The 14205-nt window shown below is 37.7% G+C and overlaps 1 protein-coding gene across 1 annotated transcript in view; it reads left to right on the top strand.

The window, feature by feature from the left end:
• The window catches only part of LOC106867980 (uncharacterized), a 635945-nt gene that overhangs the window by 266816 nt on the left and 354924 nt on the right, over window positions 1–14205 (top strand). The window contains exon 5 of the transcript XR_016243735.1: window positions 10171–10270. The gene's annotated coding sequence lies outside the window, so the exon portion shown is untranslated. The remainder of the gene's footprint in view (window positions 1–10170; window positions 10271–14205) is intronic.

Below are 14205 nucleotides of genomic sequence, written 5' to 3' on the forward strand. Positions count from 1 at the left end.
TTTTGAGATTCATTTTATCCTTGATGCCAGGAGCTAACAATCAGAAAGCTGACAGCCAAAGAAAATATTTCTTTCCTAGCAGTAACACCCTATCATCGTGTAACTGGATCAGCACAGTGAAAAGAAAAGAAAAAGAAGACAGAATGACAGTGATGATCCCAAAGAAAAAGCAGGAATTAAACACGAAGAGGATATGCAGACAATCAATGTGCTTCTGAGATCAAAAATGGAAATTCTGAAGCATAATTATGAGAACAATATTCTGTAAAAAGGGGAGGAGATAGGGCAGAGATTAAACAAGAACTCAGATGATAGGATGTTGTTGAGGACCCCATTAGTGGCTTACCACACCATAAAACAAGCATTCCCAAAAGATGTTGGATAATTTATCACAACATAGAACAGGCATCCCCAGATGACAATGTTGTGGTTAGAAGTCTAGTTGATTTAATATTGCGATACTGTATTATTACGAAGCTGTGTCAGACCAGGGCACAAAATGCAAAGTTGTCCACATCTGCAGTCTGAAACGGACATTTTACAAAACCTAAACAAAAAGCCCAATTCAGTTTGTTTGTTTTTTATGCGTATTTGTTAGAGATATGCAAATTTTAATGATCATACTAGCAAGGAATCTGAATATATTTATAAATTTATCAAACAAAGTAATATGAACAAAAGCATTCCAACCATAACCATCCCATTTTTTGTGTGGGATCAGAGATATTTTGTCTCATCAATAAAAGTGATCCAACTGTGCCCATCCTGTTTCATTTCTTTTAAAATTCAAATTACAACACAGGCAATAGATGCTTATGTCGTTAAGCATGGGAAAATACAGAACTACAATTTAAAAAAGTGGAGATCAGTACAAGAAATGCCTATTCTTGATTGAAAAAATACTATATTAGACCCACTGGCAGTGAATCAAAACTTACTTTGAATAATGTCAGACAGATGGACTGCACATGGTATAAAAGATTATATACAGTCCCATTTATGAGCTGTTTTCTCATAAATTGCACCAATCATTTTCACTTCTGAATTTTCTTGTTAATTTTGTTTCACATTGTCTCTGTATAACAGAGTTATTAAAATATTGGATAGAATGCCTTGCAGTATAAGTTCAACCTTCCTGCAACCAACATCCTCTTTATCTCTCATCATTTCAGCGGTAAATGGTACCACTGCATTTTCCAAGTTTACTCCTAAGCTTAACCGTCCAGTCACACAATGACTAACTCAATACTTTATCTTCCTTTTACTATCTTTTACTCCTCACCCCACCACACACCATCACTGTTGCCTACTCAGAAAAATTTATCCCCTTGTTCCTCACCTGTGGGATATCTGGCTGAGGCTCCCCTCCATCTTACATCTTACATACAGTACATGTCTATGTACCTCCACTCCAGCAGCTCAGCAATCTCACTGAACTTTCCTTTCATTGTGCCTACATTAACTATGATGTCTTTAGTGTGTGGCATTGATAGGAAGAGTGAGTGTTTAGTTGGAGGACAGTTTTCAGCATGTGCATAGAAGGTATGTGTGAACCTTTGCCTGCAGGCAGAGGACTCTTGTACATGTCCAGTTATACAAGTATTACCACTCAATGAATTACTATGAATTATTATTTCTCTCAGATCTTCAACACACTGGGGCCAAATACCAGGAAAAGCAACAACTTCATCACAAGCAAGTAGATATAAGATAAAGAGCAATAAGTGCACAGCATTGATAAGGTCACAGACTGCAAAGAAAGGACTCTGATGTACCAGCTGATTAGTTGATCCAGAAATTGATCAAACAAATGATTAGTTAATTATTTAACTGATAACAATAAATGGAATGAAATACGATAAATGCATGTGCTTTTATAGGCAAAATGACCTCAGAACAACAACTGTTTCAACACATGATTTCATATTAAGAATTTTGCAAAACAAAATTACATTTATATGTATGCACATATATACTCTCTCTCTCTCTCTCTCTCTCTCTCGTCTCTCTCTCTCTCTCTCTCTCTCTCTCTCTCTCTTTCTCTCTCTCTATTTCTCTCTCTCTCTCTCTCTTTCTCTCTCTCTCTCTCTCTCTCTCTTTCTCTTTCTCTATTTCTCTCTCTCTCTCTCTCTTTCTCTCTCTCTCTCTCTCTCTCTCTCTCTCTTTCTCTCTCTCTCACACACACACATTTCATCTCTATACTCTCAGTCTATATAAATTCTCTTTTGTTTTGGACATGCATGCACACGTGCGCACACACACACACACACACACACACACACACACATCATCATCATCATCATCATCATCATCATCATCATTTAACGTCCACTTTCCATGCTGGCATGGGTGGAACAGTTTGACAAGAGCCAGCCAGGCAGAAGCCTGCACCAGACTTCTGTGACTGTTTTGGCAGGACTTTTACAGCTGGATGCCCTTCCTGACACCAACCACTCAGCAGAGTGGATTTAGTGCTTTTTACGTGGCACAAGCACAGGTGAGGTCAGTTTTGGTAAGGTTTTTACAGCTGGATGCCCTTCCAAACACCAACCACTTTACAGTGTAGACTGGGTGCCTTTAAGTGGCACCTGCACTGACAGGATCACCAAGTATTTGCAAGACATATAAATAAATGGATTTTTAACAATTTCCATGATGTGTAGAAATCAATTGAAGTGCTTACACTCTGAATTATTTTGCCATTCGTTATTACACAAACATCTGTTTCCTTAATGAACTCTCGGTCAATCACCATGGTGCATTTTGCAACAAGGTTTCTTCTTTGAATTATCACTATTGTCCATCCCGGGAGATTAAACAGTTTGTGTCCATCCATTTCACTCATAGAGATTAGACTGACCCAAGCCATGCAGTGGGATTGAACCAGAGACTTTTGAGACCATGCTTGTGACATGTAATAAGCACTATTCAAGGGTGGGTTGATGCCAATGCCACCCAACTGGCTCCTTGTGCTGGTGGTACGTAAAAAGCACCATCTGAACATAGTTAATGCCAGTGCCGCCTGACTGGCTTCTGTGCCGGTGGCGTGTAAAAAGCACCCACTACACTCTTGGAATGGTTGGCATTAGGAAGGGCATCCAGCTGTAGAAACCATGCCAGATTAGATTGGAGCCTTGTGCAGCCTCCTGGCTTGCCATTCCTCAGTCAAACCGTCCAACCCATGCCAGCATGGAAAGCGGACGTAAAATGATGATGATGATGATGGTGATATGTATGTATGACTCTATCATGATGCATTTCTATATATTCATCCATATACACATTTGTATGTATGTGTGTGTGTGTGTGTCTAACTCTTCTACATCGTTGAATGAAGGACTAAATAGAAGATTTTATTCTCCCTCCCTCCCTCCCTCTTCCCTCTTTCTCTCTCTTTTTCTGCACCGCTCTCTTTTAAGTTCTTTCCTGAAGAATCAATATTGCAGGCTGACTTGAACATATATTGATGGGTGGCTTAGCGAAACAGCGACTGCAGCAGCAGCAGCAACACGATCATTACTACTACTGCCAACATTAGTATTAGCAGCAGCCAACCAGCCAGCCAACCAGCCAGCCAGCCAGCCAGCCAACCAACCGACCAACCAGCCAACCACATGCTCTGTAGTGTGGTCAATTAGATATTATTAGTGTGAGTGAATCCAACGGAGGGGTGGGTGTTGGCTGGAGGGGTTGGTGCTGTTCAGAGTGAAGTTGTCGGGAAGTGTGGTGGGGGTGTGTAGTAGTTATCAATCATACTAGCAGGAACTAATAATATCGATTTGTAGAATTTTATACCAATACTTTAAATACAATGTGTGTAAAATGAACTGGCATCCATATATTGTTGTTGCTACTATTGTTGTTATTGCTGCTGGTATCATTGTTGTTGTTGTAGCTGTTGTTGTTGTTTCGGAGTGGTAGATGACAGCATTACTAGAGCACTGTACAAAATGCCTTGTGGCATTTCGTTATGTCTATTTATTTTCGTATCCTGCCGGTTGGCTCTGCCTTTCCTCTCTCTCTCTCTTTCCAGGATTGAGAAAATAAATACTAATCAGGGACTGGGGTGATTTCAATCAATCGTGCCTTCCTTCAGCATTGCATGACCTTGTGTCCGTATTATAAATTATCATTATTATCATTGGACTGGCAGAAACATTAAAGCAGCAGAGAAAAGGCTTTGCAGTATTCGTTCCAGCTCTTTACACTCCGAGTTCAAATCTGCTGAAGTAAACTTTGTCTTTCATCTTTTCAGGGTCAATAAGTCCCGATCAAGTACTGTGGTCGATGTATGGCCAGCGTCCTTCTCTCAAAATTGGTGACCTTCTACCTGAATTAGAAACAATTGTTGAGGATAAGGAATTAGAAGACTCATTAGAATATCAGAAAAATATGCTTTGTAGAATTTTTCCCATTCTAAATTCAAATTCTGTCGAAGTCAACTTTGCCTTCCATTCCACTGTGGTCAATGAAATAAACTACTGGTCACAACCCATCTTCTCAACACCTCTACCTTCCCACTTCCCTCTGTAGGCCCCTCCACTCACCCTCCCTTTCCCCCACTTGTACACTCTCTGTGCCCTCACATGTCTATCCTGCTCCCGTCAGCCACTCCAGTTTCTCTCACCATCACTCTTCCCCATCTCTAAACATCCACCCCTCACACTCTTATGAAGCATACCTCCCCATCCTCTCACTACCACTTATGTTCCCTGCACTCTACCCTATGAGTCTCTATCCCAATGCATCTCCAACACCAATAATTTCTCTCATTCCGTTGTCTCTCTCTATCTCCCTATCTCTCCCTCTCTCTCCTTCCTCTCCTTTCTTTTCCCACTGGGGTTGCTAAGTATCTCCTCTACCCTCTATTATATTTTAACCTCTTGACTGGCACACGGCCACCTCCCTCAGCACCGCCACCCCTTTCCCTGCTGGTGCTGATCCCATGTAAAAAGCACCAATGCTGGTGTCACATAAAAAAAGCACCCAGTCCACTCTGTAAAGTGGTTGGCATTAACAAAGGCATCCAGCCATAGAAACCATGTCAAAACAGACAATAGAGCCTGGTGCATCTCTCTGGCTTTGCCAGTTCCTGTCAAGCTGTCCAATGCATGCCAAGACGGATGTTAAATGATGATGATGGTAATGATGGTGATAATCCTATTTTCATTGAATGATTTCTTTGCATTATCACATACAGCTTTGTGTGCCTTCAGTATGTGCAGTGTTTTGTTATTTCTATTGCATTGAACATGTGCAGTTCCTGGTTTTCTGTATGTTGTGCATATTTGTAAGTCAGAATTTTTGTTATGTATTTGTCTTCATGTCTTTTGATCATTTCTAAGGAATCTATTATTATAGGGATTGTTTCTGTTTCAGTCCCACATTCATTTTATCATTATTTCCAAATCTTTACATTTGGATAATTTCTCCATTTCTTTGACTGATACATTGTCATCTGTTGGGACTGATATTTCTTGTAGAAGGCATTTCTTTCCCTGCTTCTCTGCCTGTATATATTGCCATATCCCAGAGTTGCTTTGCCATTGTCAGTGATCTTTTCTACTGTTTCTCTATACCACTTCTTTCCTGTTGGTATTCCATAATGCTAGCAAAACCTCTGGTGTATACTAGTCTCAACCTGTCATGCTTATGGATGCATTTTTTTCTTTTGGCTAAGCCTGGGTAGTCAGAGACAGCATAGTCATGTGTTTCTTCCTTGTCTCTACATATTCTGAACTTACAAACTGTGTTCTACACGATTTAGTTACGTTATGGATCCTAATACCACTAAGATCAGCTTTGCCTTTCATCCTTCTATAGTCAATAAAATAAAGTACCAGTCAAATATTATGTTGATTTAATCAATTCACCCCTTATCTTAATTTTGTGTGGCTTTGTGTCTATATTAGAAACAATATTATTAGAATTGGTAAACTGCTTGACTAAATGTCTTGTATTGTTTGGCTTACATGTTTTACATTCTGAGTTCAGATTCTGCTGTTCTCATAAAGGAATATGTAACATGTAACTTAAACAATATAGTACCAGGGCTGACTAGAACCACTCCACCTTTTCACAAATTATGGCATTGTACCAATGCTAGAAATTATTATGTTATTAGTTAGTCACCATCTTTTAGCAGTCATTAATATATAATTCCAACATATTACAATGGTTGCAGTTTGGTTAATTTTCATCTGAAATGAATAAATATGGTGTCTTTCAAAGTGTCAAGACTTGGAACTCAATAATTAACTGATCTCAAAACTAAACATATTCAATATATTTGACACAAAAAATACATTTTCAATTGATTGTCTTGTAGTAAATACTTAAGATATATTTATTCATGTCTGTTATAAAGACTTGAACGGAAAAAAAAAGAGCAGAGATGATAATAAATTACACGGACTTCTGAAGGCCAACTTATAATTTATATTAAAACTGAGTATCAAAGAAAGAAGGTTAATAAACATGGCTGCAGGGAGGGGACAGTGACTTATATAAGTGGTGGATTGGCAGAAGTGGTAGAGCATTAGACACAATGACTGTGATATTTAGTTACAATTCATTACACTGCTTTCAAATCCTGCCGAGGTTAACTTTGGCTTCCAATTCTCCAAGAGTCTGATAAAATAAAGTAGTCAAGTGCTGGAGTTGATTGATATTTTTAGAAAGTATCTGTGACGTGAAAGTAATTATAATATTAAACTTGGTGATGCAAACCTCAATCTGGCTCCGGTATTGACCGGCTGTTTTGTGACAGTTGTTTATTTCTTTTTTTTCATTAGTCTACAAATGGTCATTGAGTATTAAAACTTTTATTTTGCCTCAGACTGTTATGGCAGCATAGAGAGTTGGCGTCAGAAAGGGCATTTGATAATAAAACACTACCTCAAAAAAGCCCTGTCCAACCCATGGAAAGGTGAATGTAAAATGATAACAATGATGTTAGTTCAGACACATTAACGACAATAAGATAATTTGGTGAGGTTGTAGTTGTTGTTGTTCCTGCTTTTAGAAGTTTCTGTCAACTCTACAAACAAACCTATTTAAATAGCCTACATGATCTGCACCCTTGGGTACATCCAGTTTCCTTACGTCACACACTCTCTCTCTCTCTCTCTCTCTCTCTCTCTCTCTCTCTCTCCCTCTCTCTCTAATATATATATATATATATATATATATATATATATATATATGCTGAGACCCCCTTCGGTCATGAATGACCACGAGGTTTGTACCTAGAAAGTTACCCTCCGAGGCACAAGTCCGGGCAAGGTCGTTTATAGAAGACCAGCAGTCGCCCATGCATACCAGCCTCCCCTCTCTATGCCACCAGTGTTATCCAACGGTAAGACAAAGGGACCGATACAGGTTGGCACCTGTGACGTCACAACTCATTTCTGCAGCTGAGTGAACTGGAGCAACATGAAATAAAGAGTCTTGCACAAGAACACAACACGCAGCCCGGTCCAGGAATTGAATTCATAACCTCACAATCATAAGCTCGATGCTCTACTCTAACCACTGAGTCATGCACCTTCACCATATATATATATATATATGTATATATATATATATATATATATATATATATATATATATATATATATATATATATATGTATGTATGTATGTATGTATATATGTATGTATCTGTGTGAGCATCTTTGCATCTATGTTTGTCCCCGCTTCACCACTTGGCAGCCGTTGTTGGCGTATTTACATCCACATACCTCAGTGGTTTGGCCAAAGAGACTGACAGAATAGGTACTAGGCTTAAAAAATAAGTCCTGGCGTCGCTTTATTCGACTAAAACCCTCCAAAGCAGTGCTCCAGCATGGACGCAGTCAAATGACTGAAACAAGTGAAAGAATAAAAGAATATATGAATTGAAGTATACAGTATTATATATCCATTACAGCCAATCTTACCAATCGATTAATACACTTCGATTAATATACCTACTTTACTGACAGATATATGAGTGCATTTTTTCCTGACTTATGGACTCTTAGACAACTTACACACATACACACTTATCTATATTTATGTATTTACATACATATATACATAACCAATATTTTTTAAGCCATACTGTAGAGCTTAGTTTATTAACAATGTACAGTGTTGAGTGAATGTCAAACTATGTGAGGATGTTGCATGTGAACTGAGTTATCCCATCTGCTCTTGAATATTTAACAGTCCTGGTACTAACAATGTAATTTTGCAAATTGCTGATCTCATATTTGCAATGTTTTAATATTCTTTTTTCTTCAGTTTGTTCTATAATTGCCATCAAATGTATTGTTCCTACATTTATAGGGGCTCCGAAAGGGGTTTCAGGGAGTAGTGTCTCTGCCTTCCTGAGCTAGTTTTCCATCACATTTCTTAGAAACCGTAGTAGAGGCCTTGGTCTCAGGTTCAGAGGTTGGGGGTAAACAAGGGCATGCTTCACTTAGAAAATCCGGCTCCAAAAAAACGTCATAATAATAAAGGAGAATTAGCACCAGCCAGCCCAAAGGTTGGGGTGGGCTGCACCTGCCTACCTCAGTTGCTATGGCATTGAGGTAGATCCAGCCACCCCTGTTATCGGGGACAAAACCAGAATTTAAAACACTGGATGGAAACACTAGACATAATTCAAACTGAGAATCTTTATTTCTAAAAAAAAGTCTAATAACCTCCTCATCCACCAGGCCACTGCACATGCACCACTCTACACATTTTTATGTCATCAAACAGCATCTGATCTTGTTGATATTTTTTAGCTGATATTACATTTAGCAAGAAGCATTTTACTAATCAAGTGACTTAATTAGAATATATGTTTGGCTCTGATATAGTATGGTAGATATTATAGTCTAATATATATTAATGATATTCCAATAGCTAATTATGTAGCAATGGTATTTTAATAACTAGTTATAATATATTGATTATTACTTAACTGTTTATTAATCACAATTGAGGACAGTAAATTAGAATTTCCTGCTGCTAATAGAGAGCTTCATTACAAGCTTTGTCATATAGCGTCTCACTATTCTGGAACAATGTCATATTCCTTTAATCATCATCAGGGACATAAAGTATGCACCTGTGTTGGACTGGTTCTATTGTAAGCAACTAATTCTATCTCCTTTGCAGAAAAGGTTTTGCACTTGAGAAAACTTATATTAATCACAGAGAACAGAAGTAAGGGCTTTTTTAATTTTTTTTTTTTTTTTCTTTTAGCAAGTTAGAGGATCAGGAACATGGTTTCCCAGACTGGTAATAAAAATGTGGCTGATATTCATCATCATCATCATCATCTTCATTTTCATTTATTTAATGCTTGTTTTCTATGCTGGCATGGGTTGGACAGTTTGACAAGAGCTGGAAAGTTGGAGAGCTCCACCAGGCTCTAATTGTCAGTTTTTGGCATGGCTTCTATGGCTGGATGCCCTTCCTAATGCCAATCGATTTACAGAGTGTACTGGGTGCTTTTTACATGGCACCAGCATCAATGGGGTGACCAAGTAACTTGCAAGAGAAAAACCTCTTAGTTGAGAGAAGGAATGGAACTGGGGAAAGTGGTTGTGTGGTAGGCAAGTGGTTAGAGTATAATAGAAGGACAGAGATAGTTGTCTAACTACAGAAGATATATTTGGCAACCCTGGAAGGAGAAGAAAGCTGGGAGAGAGTTAGAGAGAGAGAGCGAAAGAAATAGATGGTATTGGAAGTGTATTGGGGCCTATCCACAGGGAATCTGAAGGACGATATCTCTAGGATAAGAAGTGTGGACAAAGAAGGAATTCCAGAGGGAAAATTTCCTACAAAAGAAAACCCCTTAATGTGGAATATGTGAGGTGAAATGCAGTAGAGCTCTTATTGTTCATCCTCAGACCAGCTCAGCTAGAGCCATCCCATTTTTGCGTCTCTATGATCACATTATCAAATGTGTAATTTTTCTTGAAGGCAGTAGAGTTGCAAAGGATTTGGTTGTTATTTTTAGCATGTTGAATGACCATGTAGATGCTTCTCTAATGGCTCAGCAGGCGAGATGAGAGGGGGTGAGACAAGAGAATCTATGTGTGGGGAGGGGTATGGCTAAGAAGAGCCTAGGATGAGAAGATTTAATTCTTGTGTTAAGACATTCCACTTCATTTCTGGTTTTATCTTTCAGGAAGCATCACATGTTCCTCTGTTGAGAATCTAGGACCTTGTAAATAACCAAAAAAGATACTATTGTTAATGGAAATGGTACAATATTTATTGGACTAAAGGTCTGTAGCATTAAATCTCTAAAGCTTTGTATTTCATGCTGTCGTTCATCCTTTCGAGATTAGTTTTGTGTAATCAGATATATTAACCAGATGTTAATGGTTGATTCTATTGATATAATTATATTTTAGGGCTTAAATTTAATGCCTAAACAGCATTTCTAATGAGTGATTTTAATGCTGTCATAACATTTCGCATACATGTTCTTAATTTCTATGACAAAATAATTCTAAAATGGCAGAGTTGAATGATATAACAGTTTTCAATAATAGAAATGTACTGTAGCCTGTATCTATTCAGTCTTAGTGGACCCAGCATGTGTAATCGAATCCACTGGACAATTGTATTGCAGTGACAAGTATAAAATGATACAATGTCATTTTAAAGAAGACCAGTTTAATGGAAATAGGGAATTCAAGAAACTGAGTGGAAGGATTTATTTGCATTTCTAAAAAAAGAAATATCACAGGCCTTGTTGAAAATATGTAAAGTTAGAGACAACTAATTGATTGTGACATTCAATGAACCACTGTAGAAGGTTAAACTTCAGATACTTGATAAGCTTTATAAAGACTTCAATACTCGCTTAATGGTTTATAAGGTGGTGAGCTGGCAGAATTGTTAGCACGCTAGGCAAAATGCCTAGTGGTATTTCGTCTACCGCTACGTGCTGAGTTCAAATTCTGATAGGGTCGACTTAACCTTTCATCCTTTCAGGATTGATTAAATAAGTACCAGTTGTTAAGCTGTGTGTCTCTATTTTTGCTATCTGATGTCATACCTGCTTCAGGGTAGGAAGAGTGGCTACAAAAGTACACACTGCAACAGTATAGGCACACATAAATTTCGTATATGTTAGGACAGAAGAATGGGAATATAAATGGATTGAAGCAAGATCTGCTGTATACTTTGTCTGAACTAGTTTGGCTTCATGCTGGTTTCACACATTTTACCTTTAAAATGCTATCAAGAAAGCTTGGCCTTGTAGATAGAAAAAGTTCTTATTCCCTTCACTAGTATTGTATTTTCATTTTAAGGCAAATGGTCAAAGTAACAAGGTCTTTTAATGTTGTTTACAAGCGTACCATTCTGTGATCAGATTTTTCCAAGGTTAAATTTACCTTTCACAGCCAATCATATCCTGAGTTGATCAGTAAGTAAGATGCATATTTAGGAATTGATTCACTCTCCTATAGACCTCTTCTATAAACTAGTGGACTTGTGCAGTTTATGTAAATAAACCTTTTTAAAATGGTGGAGTTTGGACAAATTGTAGAGGGAAGAACTAGAAACTTTAGCCCCCACAACGGTTAACTTTATGACCTACATAAGTTTTTAATATTTATGCTTTGGTAATACATAAATATTAGATACAAGTGAGGGTTGCCGGCAGGAAGGGTATCCAGCCGTAGAAAACTCTGCTTCAACAAGATATAGATATGATCACTAATTCATAGAGAAAATAAAATGAGATTATATGTAATCCAAGCTTCTTTCAAGCACAATGATTTCTTAATTAGACATAAAACTATTTGCTAGAAAGAGAGAGAAACTGTCGAGATTGCATAGTGACCTTGCTTGTCCCATGGATTTGATTCAACAGAATCTTGCCTCTTGTTTTACATCAAATACCCAAGATGTAGAATCTCATATTTAGAGAGTGAATAATTTTTAAACTGAATATTATTTAGTTTTCAAGAGCGCTTTCTGATGTAAGGAAAGCTATAGTTGTTATTTCCTGATGGCAACAACCAAGAATTGAAATAGAGTCAGAGATTAGGCTGACTAAGGATTTACCTTTACTCCTCCATCATGGGCTTCCCTTAATAATTCCAGATTTACAGATCCCTTATAATTCCTTCCTTCTGCTTGTCTTTCTTTTTCTCTTCCTTTTGCTGCTGCTGTTTCACCGTAACTGAAACAAAGAGCCAAGGGCCATACACATCACAAAGTGTATGTGTTCATTGAGTTTACAGCCTGTTGTCTTTTGTATCTATTTGTGATTTCCATTAAAGAGCTTAATGTAATGTATGTTTAATTTCACCAAAGGCTGACAACTAGTCAAAAAACAAAAACAGCAAAAACAGCAAAAAAAAAAAAACAACAACTCCGTGTCAGTTTTAAGTGCTAACTTCCGACTCTGAAGATGAACATGATCAAAACTGTTTACTCTACACTTTAAACACACATTTCACATTGTGGTTGAATGTACATTGGCACATACACAAATGTATATAAATATATGAACACATATGTATGTACGTGCGTGTGTGTATAGTTGGTTGGTGCAATTGCGTCGACTGCAGGTGACAAAAACTACTCACAACAAATAATTGGGTATAGAATGAACAAATAAATCATTGAATCAATAACTAATGATGTGCGATTTATATATAGTTTCCACTGCCTACATTCTGTGTAAATGAACTGACCCACTACACAGTGTAAATACATTGCATGTAATACACCAACACATTTTACACACACACACACACACACACACACACACACACACACACACACACACATGATGACCACTTGTATAATGCATTTATGTATGTGTGTGTGTTTATGTATTGTTTGTATATCTGCATATATAAACAGCTTAGATAATTTCTATGATACACACATACACACATGACAAACATCATCATAATCATTGTTTGAACATCCACTTTTCCATAATTGGATGTGTCAGATCAGAATATATTTGGGACACAATTTTTCTACAGCCAGATAGCCTTCTTGATGCTAAACCTTCACTTGTTCCCAAGCAAGGTAACAATTACCCAATCTGATAAACAATGAAACAGCCTAGGCATAGAACTGGATAGAAATGAGATCGTCTGAATATACACCTTTTGTTTACAAAGATCTTGCAACCTGCTAAAACATATCAAGAAACCCCAGATAGGATTTTGCAGCAGACTGTAGGCAAAACCTTCCACCATTATGAAGAGTGATACTTTTGTTTATAACCAATGAACATGAAAGAAAATGGGGGTGGGGAACATGAACTTACAAACATAAACTCTTGCTCTCACATACACACATGTGCACACTTGTATATATACATAAATATATACATACATAGATATTATCATCAGTCATTGTCATCTTTTAACATCCGTCTTCCACTCAAATTGTTTTCCTCTAACCGCCAGTAACTGGCAGCAATGCAGATTGAACATTGATCACACTAACATCGTGCAGTTTGGGGAGGCTTGGAAAGTTATGGGCTCTTCTTGTTTCAAGCTCTTATTGAATAATCAAATACAAAGAATAAAAATTCTTCAGGTTTTTGCAAAGTAGACGACAGGCAGCAGTAATGTCTCAGTGTTTAAAGTCAAACGGTGCATTCGGAATAAGTGTGTAGAAGACATTTCTACCCTAGCCATACCCATCCACCGGAGATGCTGACCTCCATTACAAACTGCCCCGCCAATTGTGCATTGCTTCCACTGAACCAACAAGGGGGCTTTACCTGCAAGAAAAAGCAACTAAGTTTCCCTCAAATCATAGCCCCTCGTCTTAAAAATAGGCTGTATTAAATAATGTAGTGAAGAGTGTAATATGCTTGAAAAAAAAAAAAAACGAATGGCCACGGTTGGAGTGTCTTTAATCATAGTTCTGCTCCATCAGGGCTAACTCAGGGCTAAACAACAACGACACCAACATTGAGGATATTGTCTAAAGGGGGGAATTATTTCCACCTGAGGTGCCTATACTTTCAGAGTGGTACACAGAGCCATTTAAAGATAACGTTCTTGGCCATAGACACAAAACAATATTGGTGACAAGATGCTATCCATCAAAGTTTCAGCTGGTTGTTCTACACTTATTTCACTCAACTTTCTGTATTATCAATCCTAATTGTGCAAAGATACATTTAATCAAAATTACCAGAATTACCTTTCATCTTTTCCAAATGACGATA

The sequence above is a fragment of the Octopus bimaculoides genome, chromosome 11 (genome assembly GCF_046866305.1).
Source record: "Octopus bimaculoides isolate indiv1 chromosome 11, ASM4686630v1, whole genome shotgun sequence".
NCBI classification, from domain to species: Eukaryota; Metazoa; Mollusca; class Cephalopoda; order Octopoda; family Octopodidae; genus Octopus; species Octopus bimaculoides.